Below are 16585 nucleotides of genomic sequence, written 5' to 3'. Positions count from 1 at the left end.
GAACTCAAGTGTAATAAACCACCTTTAAGTTATTTTTTAACAAGGGGGGGCAATCACTTTTTCACACAGGGCTATGTAGATTTGGAGTTTTTTTTTCTCACTAAATAATAAAAACCATCATTTAAAACTGCATTTTGTGTTCAATTATGTTATCTTTGACTAATAGTTAACGGTTTTTGATGAGCAGAAACATTTAAGTGTGACAGACATGCAAAAAAATAAGAAATCAGGAAGGGGGCAAATAGTTTTTCACACCACTGTATATATGTGTGTGTATATATATATATATATATATATACATATATATATATATATATATATATATATATATATATATATATATATATATATATATATATATATATATGTATATATATATATATATATCATTATTATTAAGATAAATTACAATATAATATATATGTTTTAATATTAATTTATTAAAATAAGTCATGTTTTTTTTTTGCTGTTTGTTCAGTAAAACTTTTCATGTAAACATAAATGGCATGTGGTTAATCTGTAGCTCCCTAGTGTTTTTCTAGATAGGCACAAGTCATTGCCTATAGCTCATCAGCGTTACAGTTAAGCACTGTTTCCCATAGGACAGCTGTAGGTAACAAGGTATGACTGTAACCATCAGACAGGAAGTCTCAAGTGCAATCGATAATAGCGTCTAGAGTCATGGGTCTATCCCCTGGGAGCAATTATTCCAAAGATACTGTTGATTAAAATGAAGATCATTATGAAATTTCCAAGGAATAATTATCTCAACACTATCTTTAGAAATGCAAACTCATTTGTAATTAGCATTGAGACACATCTGTAGAAATGAGCAATCCCTCTGTGGGAACAACAACATGAAACAAAGCAAATTAATGTGCAAATATCCCAACATGTTGCCTATCCTATAGATGAAAAAATGACCTAATCACTACAATCATAATAAAGTTTAATAAGTAACCTTTTTTTTATTACAAAGTTTTTGATAATGAAATCAATATAATGCATCATTGTATTATTTACAGGGTCAATGGGCAAGCTCATCGGTTTAGAAAATAAAATAAATGGAATTTAGGAAAATAAAAAAAATACAGCCAGCATGTAAAGGGCAGTAATGACCAAATGCTGATGTATTAAAAAAGATTTTAATTATACAAGAAATGAAACACTTCATGTAATTTAAAAGAGCAATTAACATCTTTATATTTTTTTAAAAATATATTTTTTAAGTACAAAAAAAAATAATAATAATGAAAATAAAAAAAACAGCCAGTATGTTCACAACATCAATATACTAGACAGTTTGTAGAACAAAATCTTAACCACTTTCCCCCCGCCCGTACGGATTTCTCCGTCCCTTTTTCCATCCTTTAACCCCCAGGGACGGAGAAATCCGTACTTTCCGCGTTCCCGACGCTGTCCGCGCTCCCGCTCGTAAACACGCCGCCCGCTGCTAGTAAACATGCCGCCGCCCGCTCGCCCGGAGATCAATGAACGGGAAAATCCATTCCCGTTCGTTGATCTAAGCCCCGCAATGATCCGCTGCTCTCCGATGGGCAGCGCGATCATTGTGAAAAAAAACTCACGTGTCCAGCCTCCTTATACTTCCTCCAAGCTTCCGGAAGGAGGCTTGGAGGTCGCATTAAAACAAAAAGTTACTGTGGCCATCTTGTGGCCAAATAGTAAACTACACCCTACACATTTTTCACATACAAATAAATGACTTTTACACAAAAAATTAACTCATTACCTCCCACACTCCCCATTTTTTTTTTTTTTGTAATTAAAAAAAAAATTCAAAAATTTACAATTAAAAAAAATACATAAATAGTTACCTTAGGGACTGAACTTTTTAAATGTTTATGTCAAGAGGGTGTAACACTGTTACTTTATAAACTATGGGCTTGTAATTAGCGATGGACGCAAAACTGAAAAAAATGCACCTTTATTTCCAAATAAAATATTGGCGCCAAACATTGTGATAGGGACATAATTTAAATGGTTTTATAACCGGGACAAAAGGGCAAATAAATTTCATGGGTTTTAATTACAGTAGCATGCATTATTTAAAAACTATAATGGCCGAAAACTGAAAAATAATTATTTTTTTCCCCACATTTTCCTATTTTCCCATTAAAACACATTTAGAAAAAAATAATTCTTGGCATAATGTCCCACCTAAAGAAAGCCTAATTGGTGGCGGAAAAAACAAGATATAGTTCATTTCATTGTGATAAGTAATGATAAAGTTATAGACGAATGAATGGAAGGAGCGCTGAAAGGTGAAAATTGCTCTGGTGCTCAGGGGGTAAAACCCCTCAGTGGTGAAGTGGTTAATTTAGACATAGGCCTAGTTCACACCAAAAATCGTTAAGCATCATTGAAATTTTTTTTGTAGTGATTTGCAGTAGGGATTAGTGTTGGGCGAACAGTGTTCGCCACTGTTGGGGTTCTGCAGAACATCACCCTGTTCGGGTGATGTTCGAGTTCGGCCGAACACCTGATGGTGTTCGGCCAAACTGTTCGGCCATATGGCCGAACTAAGAGCGCATGGCCGAACATTACCCGAACGTTCGGCTAGCGCTGTGATTGGCCGAACGGGTCACGTGGTTCGGACCCGAACGCGCTCTGATTGGCCGAACGGGTCACGTGGTTCGGGTCAATAAATACCCGATCCACGTCATTTCTCCGCCATTTGTCTGTGGGTTTAGCTTTGGGTAGGCAGGCAGGGTAGTTCTCTCTCCAGCCAGGCTAGCCAGGGTCCCCCGGTCATTGTGTCGCTGCTGGGAATAGTAGTACACCGCTCACCCTGTATAGCATTGTGCTGTGTGTCGCTGCTGGGAATAGTAGTACACCGCTCACCCACACTATATAGAATTGTGTTTACTGCCACTCTGTGTGTCTGCTGGGAACAGTAGTACACCGCTCACCCTGTATAGCATTGTGCTCTGTGTCGCTGCTGGGAACAGTAGTACACCGCTCACCCACACTATATAGAATTGTGTTTACTGCCACTCTGTGTGTCTGCTGGGAACAGTAGTACACCGCTCACCCTGTATAGCATTGTGCTCTGTGTCGCTGCTGGGAACAGTAGTACACCGCTCACCCACACTATATAGCATTGTGTTTACTGCCACTCTGTGTATCTGCTGGGAACAGTAGTATACCGCTCACCCTGTATAGCATTGTGCTCTGTGTCGCTGCTGGGAACAGTAGTACACCGCTCACCCACACTATATAGCATTGTGTTTACTGCCACTCTGTGTTTCTGGTGGGAACAGTAGTACACCACTCACCCTGTATAGCATTGTGCTCTGTGTCGCTGCTGGGAATAGTAGTACACCGCTCACCCACACTATATAGAATTGTGTTTACTGCCACTCTGTGTGTCTGCTGGGAACAGTAGTACACCGCTCACCCTGTATAGCATTGTGCTCTGTGTCGCTGCTGGGAACAGTAGTACACCGCTCACCCACACTATATAGAATTGTGTTTACTGCCACTCTGTGTGTCTGCTGGGAACAGTAGTACACCGCTCACCCTGAATAGCATTGTGCTGTGTGTCGCTGCTGGGAATAGTAGTACACCGCTCACCCACACTATATAGAATTGTGTTTACTGCCACTCTGTGTGTCTGCTGGGAACAGTAGTACACCGCTCACCCTGTATAGCATTGTGCTCTGTGTCGCTGCTGGGAACAGTAGTACACCGCTCACCCACACTATATAGAATTGTGTTTACTGCCACTCTGTGTGTCTGCTGGGAACAGTAGTACACCGCTCACCCTGTATAGCATTGTGCTCTGTGTCCCTGCTGGGAACAGTAGTACACCGCTCACCCACACTATATAGCATTGTGTTTACTGCCACTCTGTGTGTCTGCTGGGAACAGTAGTACACCGCTCACCCTGTATAGCACTGTGCTCTGTGTCGCTGCTGGGAACAGCAGTACACCGCTCACCCACACTATATAGCATTGTGTTTACTGCCACTCTGTGTTTCTGCTGGGAACAGTAGTACACCGCTCACCCTGTATAGCATTGTGCTCTGTGTCGCTGCTGGGAATAGTAGTACACCGCTCACCCACACTATATAGAATTGTGTTTACTGCCACTCTGTGTGTCTGCTGGGAACAGTAGTACACCGCTCACCCTGTATAGCATTGTGCTCTGTGTCGCTGCTGTGAACAGTAGTACACCGCTCACCCACACTATATAGAATTGTGTTTACTGCCACTCTGTGTGTCTGCTGGGAACAGTAGTACACCGCTCACCCTGTATAGCATTGTGCTCTGTGTCGCTGCTGGGAACAGTAGTACACCGCTCACCCACACTATATAGCATTGTGTTTACTGCCACTCTGTGTGTCTGCTGGGAACAGTAGTACACCGCTCACCCTGTATAGCATTGTGCTCTGTGTCGCTGCTGGGAACAGTAGTACACCGCTCACCCACACTATATAGCATTGTTTACTGCCACTCTGTGTGTCTGCTGGGAACAGTAGTACACCGCTCACCCTGTATAGCATTGTGCTCTGTGTCGCTGCTGGGAACAGTAGTACACCGCTCACCCACACTATATAGCATTGTGTTTACTGTCACTCTGTGTGTCTGCTGGGAACAGTAGTACACCGCTCACCCACACTATATAGAATTGTGTTTACTGCCACTCTGTGTGTCTGCTGGGAACAGTAGTACACCGCTCACCCTGTATAGCATTTTGCTCTGTGTCGCTGCTGGGAACAGTAGTACACCGCTCACCCACACTATATAGCATTGTGTTTACTGCCACTCTGTGTGTCTGCTGGGAACAGTAGTACACCGCTCACCCACACTATATAGCATTGTATTTACTGCCACTCTGTGTGTCTGCTGGGAACAGTAGTACACCGCTCACCCACACTATATAGCATTGTGTTTACTGCCACTCTGTGTCTCTGCTGGGAACAGTAGTACACCGCTCACCCGCCACTGTATAGCATTTTTGTACTGCCACTGTACTGCTGCCAGTCAGCGTGTACTTTAAGGATAAGTGAAATGAAGAAGAAATCCTGTGAAAGAGGGAGGGGCAAGGGAAGAGGTGTTCCCCCTGACGGTTCACGTACAGGCCACAGTGGAGCACCGAAGAAAACCCACTCAATACCGCCCATGTTGTCCAGGAAATCAACCCTCACAAATCCAAAAGAACAGGACCAGATAATTAATTGGATGACCTCTCAAGCGTCCAGCAGTGGGTTAAGCAGCACCAGCACATCATGCACGAGGTCCGAGTCCTCAGCCAGTTACAAGGAGCCAGTGGGCACAAAGCTGAAACAACCGGCAGTGACACCACGCACACAACTGCCAAATAACCAGTCCAAAGAATTTCCTCAGGACACAATGGGGTATTCGCAGGAGCTATTCCCAGCCCAACAAACTTCCACCTTTCAAAGGTCAATGGAACAGCCAGAAATTTTGTGCCCTGATTCACAACCATTGACTGTGGGAAATGCACCGCGCACTGAAATGCAAGGCGAGTCCGAGGAGGACTTTGAAACCCAAATCCCAGAGCAAGTTGAGCAGGAGGGGTTTCAATTGCAGGAGGTCGGCCGAGAAGATCTTGAAGACGACGTTGGAGTGTGCTGCGCAGAGGTTGTTGTGGGGAGCTCTACTCCACGGCGGCGGCCCACAATCACATATGACGAGTTTGAGGAGATGGAAGAGGAGGAGGGTATGGACAATGTTGACAGAGACCCAGATTTTGTATGTGAAGGAGAACATCGCCGTCGTAGCAGCACAGATGAGTCTGTTGAAGAACCCACTGCTGCACGAGTTCGCCTTGTGCCACAAGGTAGGCGGCGCGAAATTTCAGGCACCACAAGCGTGGAAGTTCAAGTGAGACGCAAAAGAGGCGCAAACAGAAATCGCCAGCAAGGCAGGTGCTCCAAAGTCTGGCCTTTCTTTGAAGACTGCAGTGAGGATGGTACCATGGTGATTTGCAAGGTGTGCAAGACCCGCCTGAGCAGGGGGAAACATATTAACAACCTCTCCACCACCAGCATGACCCGCCACATGGTATCCAAACATCCCACTCTGTGGCCGCCAGGACAGGGTACCAGCAACACTGCCTCCCTTGGGGTCACCAGACTCACCACCAGACCCTCCTCAGCAGCAGCAGTAGCCCAGCCATTGCGTGGTTCACAACAACAACATTCACAAACATCAGACGACGCTGACACTGTCACTTTCCGGAGTAGTGCTCTTGAGGTCTCCCAGTCATCAAACACAACAACCAACAGCCGTTCAGTGTGCAGCCCTACGGTTCAGTTATCTGTCTTGGAGATACTTGAGCGCAAGAGGAAATTGCCAGCAAATGACCCCCGGGCCGTGGCACTAACAGCCAGCATAGCCAAGCTTCTGGCCTGCGAAATGCTGCCATATCGAGTGGTGGAGACAAACAGCTTTAAGGGCATGATGTCAGTGGCCATCCCACGTTACGTGGTTCCCAGCCGCTACCACTTTGCGCGCTCTGCAGTGCCTGAGTTGCATGAGCACGTGGTCAGCAAAATAACCCGAAGCTTGAAGAATGCCCTGGCCTGCAAGGTTCACCTCACCACTGACACCTGGACGAGTGCGTTCGGCCAGGGTCGATACATCTCCCTTACCGCGCACTGGGTGAACCTTGTGGAGCCTGGCAGCGATTCCTCACCTGCTACGGCGCGGGTGTTGCCCATGCCGCAAACAGCTGCACCGCCGTCCCTCCCACTGGATAACAACAGCAGCACCTACCTCTCTGACTCCTTCTCCTCCAACGCATCTCAAAGCTGTACCTCATCCGGAAACGCTAACCCAGCAGCAGTAGGATCGTGGAGGCAGTGCAGCACAGCTGTTGGCATGCGTCAGCATAGCAAGCGTTGCTGAAGCTGATCTGCCTTGGGGATAAGCAGCACACAGGGGAGGAAATTTGGAGAAGAATAAAGGAACAGACGGATTTGTGGCTGGCACCGCTGGACCTGAAACCGGGCATGGTTGTGTGTGATAATGGGATTAATCTCATTCACGCTTTAAGGTTGGCTAAGCTGACACACATCCCTTGCCTGGCGCACGTGATGAACCTAGTAGTTCAGCGGTTCCTGAGGACATACCCAGGCGTGGCCGATCTTCTGTTGAAGGTGCGACGAGTGGCCAAACATTGTAGAAATTCCAGTACTGCTTCGGGGGCACTCGCCAAGATGCAGGAGCGCTTCAATCTCCCCCACCATCGCTTGCTGTGTGATGTCCCTACGCGCTGGAATTCTACGCTGCACATGCTAGCCCGCTTTTGCGAGCAGAAGAGTGCAGTGGTCCAGTACATGATGGCGCAGTACCGAGGCGCATCCGGACAGCTGCCAAGCTTCTGTGGATCCGATTGGGCCAACATGTTGGACCTCTGCCAAGTCCTCCAAAATTTTGAGCAATCCACGTTGCTTGTGAGCAGTGACAACTCTTCAGTCAGCATTACCATACCACTGCTGTGTTTACTGAAGAAGTCAATGTTGAAAATCAAGGAAACAGCTGTCATGATGCAACTAGGGGAATCTGAAGGAGAAAACGATCAGCGTGATGGTACCAACATCAGGCCATCCGCCTCAGGAAACGCTGGCCCCAGCAGCTATGACGAAGAAGAGGAGGAGGAACAGCTGGAGTTGGAGCAGGAATTTCCTGCCACCACTGACGAGGGCCAGAGCGGTGCACGTTGGACTTCCACAATTCAGCGCGAATGGTCAGCAGAAGCAGACCAGGAAAAAGGTGATGACTATGATGCATCACAACTATCACAACGCTCACAAGAGGATGATGAGGATTCTGGCAGGACTCTGGCACACATGGCTCAATTCATGCTAGACTGCATTGAACGCGACCCACGCATTGTGCGCATTCTGGACAACACCAATTACTGGGTTTATACCCTTCTGGATCCACGGTACAAACACAATGTTCCAAAACTGCTTGAAGAAAGAGTCAGACAGGTCAAAATGGAAGAATACCAGCAGGCCCTTGTGGAGACTTTAGAGAGGAGATTGACATCCTCCCCCTCCTCTAGCCAGTTGTACGCCGACAGACTTACTTCCGCAAACACAGGACGACCAGGAGGGCAGCAAACAACACAAGCCGCAGCTAGTGCCCAAAAGGGAATGGTATCGGCAGTGTCCTTGGAGTGGGAACATTTTCTGACACCCATGCAGCAGCCCACAGAACAGCAAGCGTGCAGATCCACCTCCAACACCGATCGCCTGGAGAAGATGGTCAAGGACTACATGTCAGATGGCGTAGCTGTGTTGAACAATCCATCTGCACCCTTCAACTATTGGGTATCGAAGCTAGACACCTGGCACGAACTGGCAATGTACGCAATAGAGGTGCTGGCTTGCCCGGCAGCCAGCGTTATGTCGGAACGCTGTTTCATGCTGCCGGAGGCATCGTCACAGATCAGCGTATCCGCCTCTCCACAGAAAATGCAGACCGTCTGACTCAAATCAAAATGAATCAATCCTGGATTGGAAACGACTACGCAACACTCCCGGACCCCAACCAAGTAACATGAACAATGAACATCTGTGATGGGTTAGCGTTTCCGGTCCCTGTTTATTGAACCTCTTATCTTTATTACATTTATGACTGCATGGCGGTAAAAAGCATGCTATCCGCACGCTTCTTGTCCTCATGCAAGGCCTGGGTTGTTGTGTCTGAAAGCGTGGCCTTCTCCTCCTGCGCCTCCTCCTGTTCCATCACGTGTGCTGCTGCTGGGTTAGCGTTTCCGGTCCCTGTTTATGGAACCTCTTATCTTTATTACATTTATGACTGCATGGCGGAAAAAAGCATGCTATCCGCACACTTCTTGTCCTCATGCAAGGCCTGGGTTGTTGTGTCTCAAAGCGTGGCCTTCTCCTCCTGCGCCTCCTCCTGTTCCATCACGTGTGCTGCTGCTGGGTTAGCGTTTCCGGTCCCTGTTTATGGAACCTCTTATCTTTATTACATTTATGACTGCATGGCGGTAAAAAGCATGCTATCCGCACGCTTCTTGTCCTCATGCAAGGCCTGGGTTGTTGTGTCTCAAAGCGTGGCCTTCTCCTCCTGCGCCTCCTCCTGTTCCATCACGTGTGCTGCTGCTGCTGGGTTAGCGTTTCTGGTCCCTGTTTATGGAACCTCTTATCTTTATTACATTTATGACTGCATGGCGGAAAAAAGCATGCTATCCGCACGCTTCTTGTCCTCATGCAAGGCCTGGGTTGTTGTGTCTCAAAGCGTGGCCTTCTCCTCCTGCGCCTCCTCCTGTTCCATCACGTGTGCTGCTGCTGGGTTAGCGTTTCCGGTCCCTGTTTATGGAACCTCTTATCTTTATTACATTTATGACTGCATGGCGGAAAAAAGCATGCTATCCGCACGCTTCTTGTCCTCATGCAAGGCCTGGGTTGTTGTGTCTCAAAGCGTGGCCTTCTCCTCCTGCGCCTCCTCCTGTTCCATCACGTGTGCTGCTGCTGGGTTAGCGTTTCCGGTCCCTGTTTATGGAACCTCTTATCTTTATTACATTTATGACTGCATGGCGGTAAAAAGCATGCTATCCGCACGCTTCTTGTCCTCATGCAAGGCCTGGGTTGTTGTGTCTCAAAGCGTGGCCTTCTCCTCCTGCGCCTCCTCCTGTTCCATCACGTGTGCTGCTGCTGGGTTAGCGTTTCCGGTCCCTGTTTATGGAACCTCTTATCTTTATTACATTTATGACTGCATGGCGGTAAAAAGCATGCTATCCGCACGCTTCTTGTCCTCATGCAAGGCCTGGGTTGTTGTGTCTCAAAGCGTGGCCTTCTCCTCCTGCGCCTCCTCCTGTTCCATCACGTGTGCTGCTGCTGGGTTAGCGTTTCCGGTCCCTGTTTATGGAACCTCTTATCTTTATTACATTTATGACTGCATGGCGGAAAAAAGCATGCTATCCGCACGCTTCTTGTCCTCATGCAAGGCCTGGGTTGTTGTGTCTCAAAGCGTGGCCTTCTCCTCCTGCGCCTCCTCCTGTTCCATCACGTGTGCTGCTGCTAGGTTAGCGTTTCCGGTCCCTGTTTATGGAACCTCTTATCTTTATTACATTTATGACTGCATGGCGGTAAAAAGCATGCTATCCGCACGCTTCTTGTCCTCATGCAAGGCCTGGGTTGTTGTGTCTCAAAGCGTGGCCTTCTCCTCCTGCGCCTCCTCCTGTTCCATCACGTGTGCTGCTGCTGCTGGGTTAGCGTTTCCGGTCCCTGTTTATGGAACCTCTTATCTTTATTACATTTATGACTGCATGGCCGCAAAATGCATGCTATCCGCACGCTTCTTGTCCTCATGCAAGGCCTGGGTTGTTGTGTCTGAAAGCGTGGCCTTCTCCTCCTGCGCCTCCTCCTGTTCCATCCCGTGTGCTGCTGCTGGGTTAGCGTTTCCGGTCCCTGTTTATGGAACCTCTTATCTTTATTACATTTATGACTGCATGGCGGTAAAAAGCACGCTATCCGCACGCTTCTTGTCCTCATGCAAGGCCTGGGTTGTTGTGTCTCAAAGCGTGGTCTTCTCCTCCTGCGCCTCCTCCTGCGCCTCCTCCGGTCCCTGTTTATGGAACCTCTTATCTTTATTACATTTATGACTGCATGGCGGTAAAAAGCATGCTATCCGCACGCTTCTTGTCCTCATGCAAGGCCTGGGTTGTTGTGTCTCAAAGCGTGGCCTTCTCCTCCTGCGCCTCCTCCTGTACCATCATGTGTGCTGCTGCTGCTGGGTTAGCGTTTCCGGTCCCTGTTTATGGAACCTCTTATCTTTATTACATTTATGACTGCATGGCGGCAAAATGCATGCTATCCGCACGCTTCTTGTCCTCATGCAAGGCCTGGGTTGTTGTGTCTCAAAGCGTGGCCTTCTCCTCCTGCGCCTCCTCCTGTTCCATCACGTGTGCTGCTGCTGGGTTAGCGTTTCCGGTCCCTGTTTATGGAACCTCTTATCTTTATTACATTTATGACTGCATGGCGGTAAAAAGCATGCTATCCGCACGCTTCTTGTCCTTATGCAAGGCCTGGGTTGTTGTGTCTCAAAGCGTGGCCTTCTCCTCCTGCGCCTCCTCCTGTTCCATCACGTGTGCTGCTGCTGCTGGGTTAGCATTGCCGGTCCCTGTTTATGGAACCTCTTATCTTTATTACATTTATGACTACATGGCGGCAAAATGCATGCTATCCGCACGCTTCTTGTCCTCATGCAAGGCCTGGGTTGTTGTGTCTCAAAGCGTGGCCTTCTTCTCCTGCGCCTCCTCCTGTTCCATCACGTGTGCTGCTGCTGGGTTAGCGTTTCCGGTCCCTGTTTATGGAACCTCTTATCTGTATTACATTTATGACTGCATGGCGGTAAAAAGCATGCTATCTGCACGCTTCTTGTCCTCATGCACGGCCTGGGTTGTTGTGTCTCAAAGCGTGGCCTTCTCCTCCTGCGCCTCCTCCTGTTCCATCACGTGTGCTGCTGCTGGGTTAGCGTTGCCGGTCCCTGTTTATGGAACCTCTTATCTTTATTACATTTATGACTGCATGCTGACAAAAAGCATGTTACCTGTGCAAAGAAAACAGACATTTCCCGCATTTAAAAGACAGTTTTCCCTTTGAAACTTTAAAATTGATTTTCTCAAAAACTATAAGCTTTTTTTGCTACATTTTTTTCCTCTTGTACCCACTCCCAAGGTGCACATACCCTGTAAATTTGGGGTATGTAGCATGTAAGGAGGCTTTACAAAGCACGAAAGTTCGGGTCCCCATTGACTTCCATTATGTTCGGAGTTCGGCGCGAACACCCGAACATCGCGGCCATGTTCGGCGAACGTTCGCGAACCCGAACATCCAGGTGTTCGCCCAACACTAGTAGGGATTCCCGGCATGCCTAGTGATTTTGGAGCATTTGTGTTTATCGATTTTGTAGTTCTTGCAGCAAAACAGGAAGTACACTTAAAACAATTTTTGGCAACAAAAAAAAAACGTTTTCATAATCGCTCTGTCTAGCAATTTTTCAGACAATTCTCCTCCATGCAGTCTCCTCCATGCGATCTCCTCCATTTCTCCATAAACAAATGCACGCTCCAAGACTGCACTTGCCTTTTAAATGGGTCCCCAGACAGCCGGTCAGCTAATAAAAAGATGCAAATACATGCACCTGTGTCTGCAGTACCAACTCCAGCAACAGCTGATACGGGCGACCATAGACAGGCGCAAGACCTCAGTCGCACACAATCATAAATCGCGTGATCAGCAGGGGACACCGCGTGCAAGTATCTCTCTCCAGGGCCCCCCTCCCTACATTGATCTGTCTCTAGGAGTTGCATAAGTAAGAGTTTAAATAACGTTGACGTCATCGATGACGAAACCGGTAGGGCGGAGCCAAGAGAGACGTGCTGAAAAAGGAAGTAAGATCACGTGCAGCCGAGACCGGAACAGTTCCTGAAGGCAACGGTGACTGTATGATGTTTTTTTTACCAAGAGATTTATAATGTATGTATATGTATTTTAGGTGAGAAGCTTTTATTAAATTGGTTTTACACATGATGAGGTTTTTATTTTTATGAGGTGCATGTCTATTGATGCAAGTTACCACATTGAGAGATATGCAAGTCTAAAGAAACTATCTGATGAGCGGGGATCCAGAGGGGGTGTGTGAACCCTATTCCCTGGTGGAAGTAATTGCTGGCACTGCTGGTGCGATTTGTGTGTGGTTCCTGGGAGCACATAGGTGGAAAGCAGCAATATACAGACATCCTGCATGATGTGTGTTTTTCTCTGATATCTTTTACATTTAAAGGTGTAGATACGTCATGAAGATTCAAGTGTCTGCGGATAGTTGCAGTCTTTGGACAGTGAGCGCCAGTATATGGGATTTTTTATTTTTTTACATGAAGAGCAGGGACCCCGGGCTCTGCCAGTGCGCAGGGACCCCCACTCCACATGCAACACCAAAAGGACAGTGCAGGTGGACCCCAGTGCTCCCAACAACTGGGGAAACCACCCATGGCTGCCACAGTATCGAAAATGCCAAACACAGGAAACAAATGCACCCTCCAAGACTGCACTTGCCTTCCTCCATTTCTTTGTCTCCTCCATGTGGCTTCCTCTAGTGATGGGCTTGCATTTCTCGCATCATTAGAAGCCCATCACTAGAGGAAGCTGCATGGAGGAGACAGAGGTCCGCAATCCCGTGGGTATGGTGGATAGGTAAGCCGGCTGCTGCTGCACGCACAAGGGGGCACTGGCGTAACAATAGGGCCTGCAGCCCCTGCCCCCGCGCTCCAGCATGGACGTTTCTCCCTCTAGTGTCTGACACGACTTCTTGTTTATACAGGCTAGAGAGAGGAACATCTGTGGAGCACAAGTAAGGTATGTATCTGCCGCTCCCCATTTTTTTGGGGAAAAAATTGCATTTTATACAGTGGAAAATATGGTAGGTGCTTATGTAAGTGCTCAGAAGTGTCCTTGGTGCGAACCAACCCATAGAAATATTACACGTGAAATAATAATAATATTAGTTATTATAATATAGTGCGGATCAGATAACTACAATATGTACGTTTGGTCTATAAAATTTATGTTTTAGGAAATGAGGCTAACGTAACAGAAAAAAAACAACAACAAAAAACACCATGAAATTCCAGTTAGGTAAGACAAAAAAGAAAGCCTATTATTTCAGCTCTAAACAATACTGTAACGATTGGTGTCAGCAATAACAGATTTTCTGATTATTGGTGATCTGCAGTATCACCATTCACCAATAATACAGATGCTATAGCTGATTATGTGGTGATCTGCAGAATCACCAATAATACTAGTATAGCTTGACACAAGACTACCAGGTGTGTAGATAGGTGTTTGGTGCAACAGTAATACTAGTGGAACTGATCAACCGAGGAGCGGGTGATTCAGACTGCACTGCAGCTATAGGTCACCTGAGGAGCAGGTGACTAAGACCGTGCTGCAGCTACCGATCGCCTGAGGAGCAGGTGATTAAGACTGTACTGCAGCTACTGATCACCTGAGGAGCAGGTTATTAAGACTGTACTGCAGCTACTGATCACCTGAGGAGCAGGTTATTAAGACTGTACTGCAGCTACTGATCACCTGAGGAGCAGGTGATTAAGACTGTACTGCAACTACTGATCACCTGAGGAGCAGGTGACTAAGACTGTTCTGCAACTACTGATCACCTGAGGAGCAGGTGATTAAACTGTACAGAGAATCCCTCACCAGAGACTGGCTCCCCGGTGTGGGCAGAAGAGTCAGACAAGCAGGTTCGGCAACAGACAGTCAAGTGCAGTACAGAGACAGAAGGCTAAATCAGAGTGATATACAGGCTAAGGTCGGCAACAGAATCAGATAGGCAAAAGTACAGAATCAGAAAGCAGAAGAGTAATCAGGGCTAGCAGAAGGTCATAACAAATAATACAATGCAATTAGTACTTTAAGCTATCAACAAGTCTGACTAAGTGTGGATCCCCAGCTCCTGCCGATTCTAGCACACTTTAGGATCTGACTAAGGTCTGAGTGCTAACACGTAGCATTTGCAACAGCAGACACCGAGCAACTGACAGGCAGGTCCTATATATAGTGAGAGCGCTCCACAGCGCCGCCCCAGTCACACAGCCAATCAGAAGTAGTGCTGGAGTCAGCTGACCGGGCGATCAGCTGACTCCCCTTCTATTCGCATAAAGGTCCTGTCGCCTGGCGCGCGCGCGCGTAGCCCTCAGTCTATGTGCAACTAAAGGGCCAGGCAAAACCCCAACATGTAACTGCGCGGCGGAGGCCGCTGACTGAGACGCGGAGATAGCCGCCATGCCGCTCACTGTTGCGGCGGTATCTCCGCTATCCATTACAAATACATTATTGTTGTAAACATTAAGTTTATCTTTACTTTGTTTAACCTCCCTGGCGGTCTAAAGACCGCCAGGGGGCAGCAGAGCAGTTTTATTTTAATTATTTTTTTTTAAATCATGTAGCGAGCCCAGGGCATCCCCTCACCCTCTTCGATCGCCTCCGGCAATCTCCGATCAGGAAATCCTGTTCAAAGAACGGGATTTCCTGGAGGGCTTCCCCCGTCACCATGGCGACGGGTGGCATGACGTCATCGACGTCGTGACGTCATTGGGAGTCCCAATCTACCGCTCAGCGCTGCCTGGCACTGATTGGCCAGGCAGCGCACAGGGTCTGGGGGGGTGGGGGGCAGCGCGACGAGCGGCGGACAATCAGCGCAGAGCGGTGGCGATCAGAGTGCACACGCAGCTAGCAAAGTGCTAGCTGCGTGTTGCAAAAAAAAATTATGCAAAACGGCCCAGCAGGGCCTGAGAAATCCTCCTGTGCGGCATAGCCCGTGCTCAGCACGGGCTTGCCGCCAGGGAGGTTAAGGACCAGTATCGCAATATTCGTAAAATTTGAAGTACATGTAAACATATACAAATAAGAAGCACAGTACATTTCTTCCAGAGTAGAATGACTTTTCTTCTATGTTGCTGTCACTTACCGTAGGTAGTAGAAATCTAACATTAGATTTAATAACATTAGATTTAAAGCTAATAACCGACACATAAATATGGTAGATGAGACATCTGTGAGCAGTCTGTAGCAAGAAGAACACGAATAAAGATAAAGAAGAATGATAATGAAGAATTTAAAGGGACTCCGAGCTCAGACTAAAAATAAAATTTGAACTTACCCGGGGCTTTCTCCATCCCAGCCCTGGTCGGGACGTCCCACGCCGGCCTCCTGGCTCTTCTCCCGGCGGCTGTCCGCATAGCGCTGACAGGCCGGTCCCCCGGGCGACACTGGCGAGTGTCGGGCCTTCTCCTTCCCTATACGTCACTAATGACGTCACACGCCGGCCGCCGCACGTCATGACGGCGGCCGGCGTGACAGCACGGCGCATGCGCGGTTTAATCGCGCATGCGCCGTGCTGTCACGCCGGCCGCCGTCATGACGCGCGGCGGCCGGCGTGTGACGTCATTCGTGACGTATAGGGAAGGAGAAGGCCCGACACTCGCCAGTGTCGCCCGGGGGACCGCCCTGTCAGCGCTATGCGGACAGCCGCCGGGAGAAGAGCCAGGAGGCCGGCGTGGGACGTCCCGACCAGGGCTGGGATGGAGAAAGGTCCGGGTAAGTTCAAATTTTATTTTTAGTCTGAGCTCGGAGTCACTTTAAAAATAGATGTATATGTACACCATTTATATGGATATTCACCCATATTAGTTTATTTTTACTCCAGTCAAGTGTGGTTTAATTTTTTGTTTTAACCCTTTGTTTGAACTCCATTTTTTGTAGTAAATGCCTTAGAATGTCAACATTGGTCAATTCAAATATATAAAAGCTCAAATAATCTCTGAAAACAATAATATAATGTATATAGCTGATTTTTTAACTCTTGGTGTACATCATTGTTATGTTATGTTATGTTATATTGTGTCTCTGTGTATGTTGACTGTTTTTTTTTTATTTTATTCCCTTTTACTTGTTTAATTGGTTTTGTAAAAAACAAGACCTTGGCACTTTCTCTTGTAAATTACACATTGATGTATTTTATTTGCTTGCATACAGTA

This window comes from Hyperolius riggenbachi, chromosome 2 (assembly GCF_040937935.1).
Source record: "Hyperolius riggenbachi isolate aHypRig1 chromosome 2, aHypRig1.pri, whole genome shotgun sequence".
Lineage (NCBI taxonomy): Eukaryota > Metazoa > Chordata > Amphibia > Anura > Hyperoliidae > Hyperolius > Hyperolius riggenbachi.
This window is presented reverse-complemented; position numbering follows the sequence as displayed.